Source organism: Urocitellus parryii, chromosome X (assembly GCF_045843805.1).
Source record: "Urocitellus parryii isolate mUroPar1 chromosome X, mUroPar1.hap1, whole genome shotgun sequence".
Classification (NCBI taxonomy): Eukaryota; Metazoa; Chordata; class Mammalia; order Rodentia; family Sciuridae; genus Urocitellus; species Urocitellus parryii.
This window is the reverse complement of record NC_135547.1, coordinates 95,881,317-95,893,874: the sequence shown is the minus strand read 5'-3', so window position 1 is coordinate 95,893,874 and position 12,558 is coordinate 95,881,317. Positions and strand designations below refer to the sequence as shown.

Genomic DNA, 12,558 nt, shown 5'->3' with positions numbered 1-12,558 from the left:
GCACATATGCACTGCCCCACCCATGAAGCTCAATCCTGGATCCTGAATTTCAAACAATTGCAGTTACCTTCTAACAGGTAAAACCTTAAAAACCCTCCAATGTCCTAGGAATCTCATATCTGGTCCATTATGAGCACTTCCTGAAGAAGGAAAGCTCAGTTGTTCCATGAGCCCACATTTAACCAGACAGAAAATCTTTTTTGTTGTTGCACATCCTTACACCTAATAGGACTGATGGCTGCCATGTAGCTCTCTGTCTCAGGTATGGACTCAAAGGTTTTTCACTTCTGAGTTGAATTCAAAGAATAAATATCTTTTGAAGACCAATGGGTCTCATAGTTTTAGTAAGTGACAGTTATTCCTACTTTAGAGATGAGAGAGATTTGTAAGAATGATTGTTTGCCTCAAGGTCCTAACAGAAATGAGAGAGAAAGACAGAGGTGAAAGCTTAGTCAATCATGAACCTCCGCAAACCCAGAACTTAAAACTGAAAAGAGACAATCATGATAATAATGTGGATATTTGATATTCAAGCAGCCTTGTACTGTTTTCATAGCACTTCATTTTATTTTTTTGCTTTGTGTTTGGGTTTCATGCAATCAGAAGAAAATTCTCAATGAAGTCACAGAAACTTTGAATGTTAATTACCATTGAGTGTAATGGACAGTTTGATCCTGAAGGCTAAAGAAGTGAGTTTTTTCATTTCATAGAAGACTAAAATGACATGTCAAGTTTTTCAAACAAAGGGAATGATTACTGAACTCATCCATTTCCTTTCATTCCCATTGCACTCCTGTAATTTTTCAGACTGAAATGATACCCGGTGAACTGCAAGCTGATATTTAATGTTGTGTGTTTGCCAAGGTACCTAGTGGCCTCATTTCTACAGCCATATCCAAGAGATAAATGTTTCTGAAAAACATCAGCTTCAGAGACAATGGGAGGAAATCTCTCTGGCTCATATTTGCTGACCTGCCACAGGTGGTAAAAGTAGAGCATGGATACAGTTGTTAATCCACATGATTATTTGAGCACCCACCACTGGAATAGTCTTGAATGTCAACAAATTCACCCAATATTTAGATTTTAAAAAATACTTCTCTGAAAGTCAGATGTCAGGAAGACTGTATTGAGAGTCTAATGGCTCCTAGCCCTACTCCATGCTATCACCTTGTCTCTGCTCTCATGATCCTGGAGCCATCATTGAAGTGACTTCAACCAGGAGAAGGACAAGGCTACAATATCCGCCCCATCTGTATGATACATAACATGGACGCCCTCAGTTAACATCCTAGCTAGAAGCTCTGCTTTGCTTTGTGTCCTTTTCACTTTCTGTGACATAATTTCTCACTGCACTCTCTGGTAACAAAGAGGGAAGGGCTCAGCACACAGACTTAACACAGAGCCTGTGATGCATTTGCAGTTTTAGCTAGATGTGCAAGGAATTTCATCTTTCCTGTTTGACTCAGTGTTGTGGGATGATATAGTCTTTTGGTCAGAATGGATACAAATGAGAATGTCCTCCCATGGGTAGCACATGGAAAATAAGTATTCTGGTTATCAAAGCTCCTCTTTCATCCCATGTTTCTCTGTGTTATATCTTGGGCTCCTGGCAGGGCCTGTCAGAATGTGAAAAAAAAATGCCTGGGGAAATATTTCCTGAGTGTTCTCTAAACAACATCAATCTCAAAAATGTTTTGAAGTAGAGAGGGTCTGGTGGTCAGATAAATTTTGTAAGTATTCCAGATGCCCATTAGCAAATTAGAAATCCTTTGAGGTCTGGAAGTAAAAAAGGCCTGTTTATAAACCAAGATTCTCAAGATTTATGACCATGGAACCTGTTTTCATATAGCATCTGTAAAGATCACAGTGAGAAATACTAACAAAGTAAATGATTTTATTAGGTCCTCTAGGGGATTGACTCTTCCATCTTTTTCTGTTCCCTTCAGCATTTTACACATAGTGAATTCTGGTCAATTTGATAGTAATGTCAATCCTGGTCATTTTGGCAAAGGTTTATATGTGGAACTGATATTTAAAAATTAGTGCTAAGTTGACATTCACTAGAAGGTATAATCTGAGGAGAGGAAAAGGAGAAGTTTTTTTTGTAGAAATTTATGGGGTCCTTTCTGGAGCCTGGAGAAGCTAGATGTTGTATGATTTGGGCTATAAAAGCAATGATTCCATTCCTCTTGTTATTCCTTTTTTTTTTCTTGCAATACTATAGATTGAACTCCAGCACCAAGTAAATCTCTTTTTTTGCATTACAATTCTTATTACACGTATACAGCACAATTTTTTATATCTCTGTTTGTATATAAAGTATGTTGACACCAATTCATATCTTCATACATGTACTTTAGATAATGATGTCTAATACATTCCACCATCCTTGCTAATCCCGTGCCTCCTGCCTTTCCCTCTCACCCCTCTTCCCTATCTAGAGTTCCTCTATTCCTCCCATACTCCCCCTCCCTACCCCACTATGAGTCAGCCTCCTTATATCAGACAAAACATACAGCATTTGTTTTTTGGGGATTGGCTAACTTCGCTTAGCATTATCTTCTCCAATGCCATCCATTTACCTACAAATGCCATGATTTTGTTCTCTTTTATTGCTGAGTAAAATTCTATTGTGTATGTATGCCACATTTTTTTATCCATTCATCCACTGAAGGGCATATAGGTTGTCTCCACAGTTTAACTATTGCAGCACCAAGTAAATCTCTAGCTCTTTTCATATTTTTGGGTCTTGCTAAGTTCTTGAGGGTCTCGCTAGGTTGCTGAAGCTGTCTTGGACTTGTGATCCTCATGTTTCAGCCTCGCATGTTGCAGGTTATTCCTTCATTTATCAATTTTTTGGAACCCTCCTATGCACAGAGCAGTATGGGAGATATGAATCCATGTGAGACATAGTCCTTCTTCACAGGTGCATTGAGATTAGTCAGGAAAGTGAGGCATGTACATAAATCAGTTTAATGCAGTGTCATGACTAGTGAGGGCCAGGGGTAATGAACAAGGTGCTGTAGTTCAACAGAGGAAATAAAAGTGGTTTCTGACTTAGGAAAATAGGTAGGATGTTTGGAGCTATGTCTATCTTCAGTCAGTATTCCATTCAGACATACAACCTCCAGGCCTAGAAGTATATCTTGATATGCTTCTAGGAGGATCAGCTCAGTGACATTGCAAAACTGATATTTCTGGGAATCTAAGACATGGGGTTATGAGTGACAAAGGGGGAGTTTGAACCAAGAGCATGGAGACATGTACTACATGCCTTTGCCATGCACCAGCTGGGTTTAAGCAAATTACATATACACACATGCATGCATCCAAATGCACCTGCTTCTACATGTATTTAAAAAATATAATATACATATATAATGTGGATCTCTGGATATCTTCAAAGACTTACTAAATTCATCCACAGCTGTCCAAATTTATTACCTTACAATGCATCTCATTTATGATCATACCTTGTTACTTGAGAGCAATAAAAAGCAAGAGAAATCAAATGTGTAATTCCAGGTATAGTAAAATCAAGGATATAAGGAAGAAGGATAAATTGACTGACTCTTAAAGAAAAAAAATTAAGAGAAATATATATTAATGCAGGAAATGAACAGCTACAACAAGAAATATAATTTCCTTTATAGTTTTTGAAGTTTAATGAACATAACGATCAAAAAGAAATGGTTTACAAGATTAAGTATTTTAGTTCTTTTGATTATCATTCAAACAATTTGATAATATGCATAGCTAAATGAATGAGTGATTTTATACAAACACCATAATATAATAATGAACAAGCTTTAGTGCACATCAGAATAACCTGTCATTTGTTAAATATATAGATTTCTTGGTCCTACACCACTGATTTATTAGGTCTAATGACATGATTCCTATACTTTGCATTTAAACAAGCACTCTGAGTGATTATGAGGCATGTGATTCTGCAAATCTAGCAATACTGCTAATGGAAAGGGTTTATGATATTCACTCACAATTATATATCAGTCTGTAGACTGATTTCTCAACCTCAGTATTATTGACATTCGGAACCAGATAATTCTTCATTGTAGGGGCCTTCCCTGTGCATTGTACAACGTATGGTAGCATCTTCTACCCAGTTGTAACAACCAAAAATATCTGCAGACATATGTGAATATACCCTGGGGAGCCAAATCCTCCTTGGTTGAGAAAACACTACTCTATAGGAACCAAAGCCCTTGAAACCTGACTTTATTTTTAGCATGAATACTGATCTTTCTATATCAAATCTATTAATACTGAAAGCTATCTTTCCTAAAACTAGATCAAAGAAAACCTTCCTGAAATGGCCTATCCATCCATTCTGTAATGTCTCAGCTGTTCCATTCAAGTACTAGACACATCAGACTCCAATATTTATATGGATTTTGAGATAAATTTTACCTTAAACCTTTTATAGGAGTTTTGATCACTCAAAATAGCTGAGGGATCACAGTTTAATTCTTTACTGCCCCCCTCCCTTCATTTGGAACCTGGAGACATTGTTATAGAAATCCCTAATGCATTTTGAGTCTTTATGATATGACAGGAGCACATTGACTTGGGGGACAAATCTTAAAGCTCAGATAAGACTCAAACAGTAATAATCCAATTAATGAAGCTTGATAGAATCTAGACAGCCAACATGATAGATACAAAGAAAAATGAAGTGAATTGTAAATTTTCATCATGTGTCACTTAAGGCAACAGTGTCTTTTTCATCTTGTAACTTGCTCCTTCATATCCACTTTCCACCCTTCTCCACCCTACTATAGCTACTCTATACCCTGGGGAGATAGGGAAAACACTTGTTGGGTTTTAGAAGTAACACAACCACACTGGGGCATGCAGTTCCAATATATTTTCACATTAATTCATAAAGCTACCAGTTCTTAAAATAAGAAAGGGCCATGCAGCAGGACCAGTGTGAGCTCCTTTTGCCATTTGGTTCATTGACCCAGCAGATGCAGTGATATGGAAATGTCATGGCAGACAAAGATATGGTCTGCAGGTTTTGATAACCTCTAGTAGAAGAATTTGAGCAAAGACCTCTTAGGATTTTCGAATGAAGCTATGTAAGACCTTTTTTTTTTTTCTTGCTGACAACTACCCTTCATTTGGAAAAGCAGTTCATTGCTTGTAGTCAGGTCCTGGTATAGACTGAATAACTAACTGAACAAGTGATCATAAGTCCAAAATGTGCATATGTATGGATCATAGATTCAAATTGTGCTCTACTGAATTATAAAGTTAGTCATGTATCACATTCCATTATAAAATGGAAGTGATACCTCTGAGCCCAGGCTGAGCAGGTTCAGGAGGCACAAGCAAACTATTTGAGCAGGGGTTATTTAGGTTCCTAAGGTGCCCATTTCTTTCTTTGGTTCTTATCCTTTAACCCATACATATTACCTCAGAGAGAATGCCCTAAAAATAGTGGATGGAAGAAGAGAAAACAAAGGCCTAGATTGCAGAAAGATTTGTACTTTCCAGAGTTCTCAACTATAAGTGGGTGGTTACTGCATTTCATCACTTTTAGGGGAGTCCCCTAAGTCAATGGTGAAGGAATATTCTCCCAAAGGCAGAACTTCAGGCAGCACATCTGCTGTCCAGTTGGGCAAGAGAGAGAGAGACATGGGTTAATGTCTTAATTTGTTTTGCAAAAAACAGACCTGAGAAACATTGGTTATGCCCCTAAAGTAGATGTGGAATAAACTAAATAAACTAATAAACTAAATAAACTACCTCCAGGAAGGGGAATACAAAGGTATGTTAATGATCCATCTTATCTATGGGCAACTGAAACTCAATCCCTTTAGAGACTCCCTGAGATACTATGTGGAATGTGATAGAGAATTGCCCCACCAAGGACAAGAAAACCAAGATATATTATTCATGTCCCTCATTGGCTGGTGTTTCCCTTGTGAATATCAAATTACCACCATTTTCATGCAGTCCTATTCTCAGATTGAACAAAGTCCCAGAAGAAAGCCCTCAGGCAGGGAAGTAGAAGGACTGGTTCAGTTAAAACAGGGAGCTAGCAGAGGTCTAGGAATATTCTACTACAGCATATGGTAAACTCAAAAGTAAGATGCAAGGTGGGGCATCAGTAACATGTGCTACAGCCTGAGTGATGGATCTATGCTGATCATGAAAATATGCTGATCATGACTCACACTTCCTGATTTTAAAACTTGCTCCAAATCTATAGTAATCAAAACAATGTGCTATTTGCATAAAGATATATATGCAAAACAATGGAACAGAATAGAGGATCCAGAAATAGTCCTTTAAATTTAAGGAAATGATCTTTCCCAAGGATAGCAAGACAAGTCAAAGAAGACAAAACAGTCTTTTCAACAAGTGGGATTGGGGATGTAGCTTAGCATGCACCATACCCTGGGTTTGATCCACTCAACAAATGGTGTTGGGATAACTGGATATCCAAATACAAAAGTATGAAGTCAGACTTCTTCCTCACACTGTACACAAAAATTAACTCAAAACAGATTTAATGCCTAAATATAAGGGCTAAGACTATAAAAAACTTTAGAAGAAAATGAGTAAATGTTTTAAATCTGGGTTAAGCAATACTTGATTGATAATACCAAAAGCACAAGCAACAAAAAATAGATCAATTTGAGTTTATAAAAATATTTTTAAAACTTTCGTTATCTGGATATCCTCAAGAAACTGAAAAACAATCCATAGAATAAGAGAAAATATTTGCAAATTATCTCATATCCAGAATATGCAAAGAACTCTTAAAGCACACTGGTAAAAAGATAGACTACCCAGTTTTGAAAAAACAGGAAAAATACTTGAAGAGACATTTCTCTAAAGAAGATATATAAATGACCAATAAGCATATGAACAGATGATTAACATTGTTCATCACTGGGGGAATGAAGAGTCAGATGAAGAGCCAGGCATAGTGGTACATCCTAGAATCCCAGCTTCTTGGGAGGCTAAGGCAGGAGGATTCCTTGAGCCCAAAAGGTGTAGGCCAGCCTAGGCAACATAGTGAGATTCTTCCTCAAAAATTAAAAAAAAAATCAAGTCCAGGGATTTAGTGCAGTAGAGCACTTGCCTACCTTGTGCAAAGCCCTGGATTCTATCCCCAGAACTGCAGATAAAAACAGAAATTTAATTAAAAATCACAGTGAGATGCCATTTCACACTTTCCAAGATGGCTATAATAAAAAATACAGAGACCATAATAAGTGTTGCAGATGACAGGAAGACATTGGAACTCTCATACATTGCTGGTGGGAATACAAAATAGTACAATCATTTGGGAAAATAATTTAATAATTCTTAGAAATGGAGTGGAGAAAAATGGTGAGTGACTACTAAAAAGTATAGATTTTTTCTTGGGGTGATGAAAATATTCTAAAATTCCATGTGAAGATGGTTGCAATCTCTGTAAATATTCAATGAACCAAAGATCATTGATTTTTAACTTTAAATGGATGAATTATAGGCTATGTAAATGATAGGTTAATAAAACTAACAGCCATTTGTCCCCACAGTGTAACATTTTCATCCTTTTTCTAACTGCCTGTCTTTCCTGAGTTAATGTCATTTGTGAAAGAAGAGAAATATATGTAAAAACTTCTTTGCTAATAATCTTTAATTTCCCAAGAGCCTCCAGAGGAAATTGTGTTACTTCTATCTTAATTGCTTTGTTTTAGATTTTTGTATATAACTAGAATTTCTTAAGAACAATGGCATAATTATTCATTTAAAATCTATCTTGATGCAAGGGCATCTTTTATACCTGAGTGTAATGATTTTCTTTTTCCAGAGATGGGGCTGTGAAACTCAGGGACCCACTGGATGTGCTGGCCACTGTGCAAGCCTTGAGAAAAAGCCTGAGGATATAATGAAATATAGGATCATGAGCAAACACACAAGAATATGCTGCCAGACCTTGAAGTTGTGTCAGTCACTGTAGATAGCAATTTGGTACTTATAAATATAGAAGGAATAAAACCATAAAAATGCAAACCATAACACTATGCAAATACAATAATAAAACCAGATGGTATATGAGTTCCCTGGGGAAATGGGAAACGGGTGGTCAAAGGAAAAGGAAAAGGTTGAGGATGGGACCCAGGGAATTTAGTGGCTCAGAAAATGAAGGGTCTTGGGGAACTAAATGAAGAACAGGGAGAAACAGCACAATCTGATGGGTCAATGTCAGATGCAGCCAAGTGATAATGCGGTAGATATAATCCTTCATATCTGGCTATAAGGAGCTCATTGGTAACCTTAGAGAAAAGGGGCCCTGTGGATTTTTGAGGACACAAGTCAGATTTTAGGAAATAAAAGGATATGAAAGAAACAGAGGCATCATTTGAATTTGACTTTTGAAAGAAGAATGCAGAGTTAGGGGTATAGCTCAGTGGTAGAGCACATGCTTAGTATGCATGAAGCCCTGGGTTTGATCCCCAGTACTAAAAAATAAAAAGTAAAAAAAAAAAGTGAATGGCAACTGAAAAAGATAGATGTTTTCAGTGTTTACATATTGAGTTGTAGAGTATAGAGGCTTTTTTTAGGTAGAGTGAAGGAAGCTATTCTATGTTTCAAGAAAGCTTGGCTACCTTAGCTATCTACATTTGGAAAGGGGAAGAAAATTGTTTTATTAACCTTTAATACAGCACAATCCTGCCCTCAAATTTAGTGGGTCTCTTTATAGATTTCTTTATTTAAATAATTTTTATGAACTACAAAAAAGAAACTATCAAAAGATTTCTCTTACAGGCTTTGTCACAAAACAAAACTACAGGTCCCAAGGAATTCATATGAATTGGACAGGCATGTCCCTAAACCAATCCAGAAACTGTTTAGTTTCTAGATGATTAAAGAAATATATTTGGCAGCTTCCAGAGTGACCAATGATACTGTAATAGCACGTACTTCCTTTTTGCTTAACTAAATTATAAAAGTACAGAGAGATGAAACTTTTCAATGTGCCAATAAGTAAATGCTAATTGCTTACTATAAACTTGGCTTATCTTATATGACCAACAGTAAAGAGTAATATGGGAGCCATAAACTATCTCCTGTCAATAGCCTCCTGTTAGGAACATTGGTAGATTAAAGATGTGATTTCTCAAAGGGACTTAAGTATTGAGGCACAATGCCAGGGACATTTTGTTCCACTCGACAGCAATAATTTCTGCTGTGTCAGTCCTTTTGAGATTAAAGGCCATTTTGGAAAAGTAGTGAAGTTTCAGAACATATCCACAAAATAAATCTGACTATTACTCTAGATTTTTTAATTCCTTTTATTTTTAAAGAGCGGTAGTCATTTGAAAGTCTATTTCTAGAGCTCCTGCCTCACAGTCTTAGGTCACAAAGACATTTCTTGCTGAGAAGTGGTTTAGGATTGAGAGGCTGCTGACACCTTGGTGAGAAACTATAGGATCACCCTACTCTCAGGCAGTTCTCACTCAGCTAAGAGACATCCCCGGCTCCTAATGAATTGCTTTATGGATTTACACATATGAAAGTAGTCTCAAGTTGTCTAGTCTAGAAGTAGGCCATGGAGGAACTAAGCCCTTTCATTCACTGGTGAGAAAGGAGGAAGTGCCCTGTAATTACCAGTTCCCTACATATGTGTATTTCTTTGTGGCAGATTTAGTTTTCTGTGCCTTAAGAACAGAGAAGCCAGAAACCAATGACAGTGTTAACAGGATGAAAATTTGTTATAGTATGAGGGTCCTCATGGTCTTCTTTTAGAACATTCCATGGCTCCCATTCCTAAGGACATTGCCAGGCCAGATTCTCCTCTTTCTCTGAACACTCGAATACTTCTTCTGCCATGTTTGTGTGTTTATTAAGGCTCCGATTAAGGGATGCTTAGGTATCACCCTGTGAAGAACTTTAATGGGAATAAGGAACACATTTTGTTGAATTATATTTGTAATTCTTTGCTTAATATCTCCAGATGATTGAGAATATTTAAATTTTCTAAATAAAATATTCTTTTTCAGAGTACAGATAAGATTCTTATGAGACTATTCCTTGAGTATAAGTGCATTTTACAGAGGAAAATGGAGATTTTTTTCCTGATTTCAATTTAGGGGAGAATTATAAAAAGAACCAGCTGTTCTAAAGGCTGCCCAAAATATTAATCTAACCCCAGACTCTCTCTTTTCCATAGCTATTTTTTGTGTTCTATGTAAAATGTCTCTGACCGTTTTTCTCAGAACATGCGGTAGCGTTTTCCAAAGTTGGCCATGTTTTCTTGGCAGTCTTCTTATTCCCTTGGGGTTTCTTAGACTCTATTTTTACTACTTTGAAATAGAAAAGATGCATGTGGAAGATTTATAAATTTCACATTTCAGAGTTCTTTTTCTTTTAGTGGGGAAGTTTAAAATGTCTCTAGAACAAACCTATCTCTACATTTCATCAACCATGTAGGAGGCAGGAAAGCACATTTTATGAGCAAAGGCTTTGGGAGCAGGAAATTTCCGTTCTACTATTTACTAGCTACTGTCACTGGGCTTTAGTTCCCTCATTTATAAAATGGCAATATTAATAGTGCTTGCCTTCACAGGGCTGTGGGGAACATAACATGAGATAACGCATATGAAGAGCTCCGGCCAGTGCTGGGCATGGAGAAAGATCTCAATAAATGTTAGTGATGATGGTGGTGATGGTGATAAAGGATTCAGTCTTAAAAGTTGTATTGCTCCATTTCAACATAGCATTTTCAGATAAGAAATCAGATCGCATAATCTAGCAAGGTTATTTGAATTTGCTATGTGGAAGGGAAATTTACTTCTTTGGATGCCATATCTTCTTACTCACCTGGGGTGTGTCGTGTATGCATGCACAGTGTTATATTTTGTGTCCCTGCCTTAATAGTCAGTTTTGCTTGAAAAATCTAACACAATTTTTGTGAAAAATCTAATACAACTTTTGATATTGTGCAGTGCATGCAGTAAGCATTCTGCAAATATTTAAAACCAAATTCTTATGCACAATTTTACTAGTAAAAAAAGATTTTTATCTTATGAATAGTGAGAAGACATTTATTTTGAAAGTACAAGTGTCTCTCAGTGTTTTCAGGAGATCCATTCCAGGACCTACTGTGTAAACCAAGATCTAAGGATAGTCAAGTCCCTTATATTAAATGACATAATAATAAAAGGCATAGCATTTGCAAACAACTTACATACTTCCTCTCATATACTTTAAAGCATCTCTGGATTGTGTATAACGCCTATTGCAATGTAAATGCTACATAAATAATTACAATGTATCATTTATGGAATAATGAAAAAAGTCTGCGTATGTTTAGTTACAGGTGCAATTTTTAAAAATATTTTTGATCTGTGTTTGTTTGGATCTGCAGTTGCAGAATACAAGAATACAGAGGGCTGACTACAAATGGAATTAAATTTGTAAATAAGATCTTAGAAACTATCTAGTCTTGATCTCTTTTCCTAAGGATTCAGCCTCATTTGCCCTTGCTTTTACATAGCTCAGTGTGTGTCACACAATGAAATAAAGTAAATTGTTGCTAATAATGAGCAGTCTTCATGTTAGAGATATTGATATCAAGCCATATAAACCTACTTGGAGTAACAAAGGAAATTTACTAAGTGGAAATGAGAGGAAACACAGAATCAACATGAAGCTTAAGAACTGCACTTGAGAATGAGCCAGAGAGCAGGAAAGCTCTGGCAAGTTAGGGGCAGTAACCCTAGCTATGACCTTTGTAGTAGGAAGCATCTGCACAGCATGCTGCCCAGAGAAAGAGAGCCTACATCTCTATTTCTTCTATCCTTGTGTGATGATCTCCAGAATCAGAGTATTCTGAGGGTGTGTGATTGGCCAAGGTCATATCACAGACTCACAAGTGGGCTGGTTCAAGAGGTGTGGGGGAGGAGGAAAAGGAATCTAATTCATCCTCTTCTGTAATGATAGTTAGTACTGAGAATCATCCTTCCTAGGATGGAGGAGGGGCAATTTCCCAAAAAGAAACCATGGTACTAGTATGAAAGTAGAATGGATGCTGGGCAGCTCCAAATGGAAAATGTCCATTATTCTACATTGCTAACATTCTGATTCTTGACATCAGACATAGTCTATCATCTAGCCAGTCTTTATTTAGCCTGTGTAAACCTTAAAACATGGTCTGAGATATCCCACTTTGCTATTACTGTCATTTATGTGGTCTAAAGATAGTCCTCTATGTCCTCATCTTGCTCTCCTCAGGTTAGGATGAATTTATTTATTTATTTATTTACTCAAATAAGTGGAAATAAATCAAAAGCTATGTTTTCCTGTAAGTTAAAAACAGCTTATACAGCACTGGGAAAATTTTGCTAAGTTTTTTAAAATTCGGCTGGTATAGGTAAAATATATTTATTTTTCACCAAAGGGAATGCTTCTAACACAGTAAAGAATCCTATTACTTTGAACACAACTAACTTAAATTGGTTGGTTCTTATATTTTTTGAATGCCATTCTAACTTAAGATATCATTTTTTTTCAATTAATACCTTTTGC

At 36.6% G+C, this 12,558-nt stretch overlaps 1 protein-coding gene across 1 annotated transcript in view; it reads left to right on the top strand.

Moving 5' to 3' along the window:
- Maoa (monoamine oxidase A) overlaps positions 1-12,558 on the top strand; it is a 70,579-nt gene that overhangs the window by 30,248 nt on the left and 27,773 nt on the right. The window lies entirely within an intron of this gene.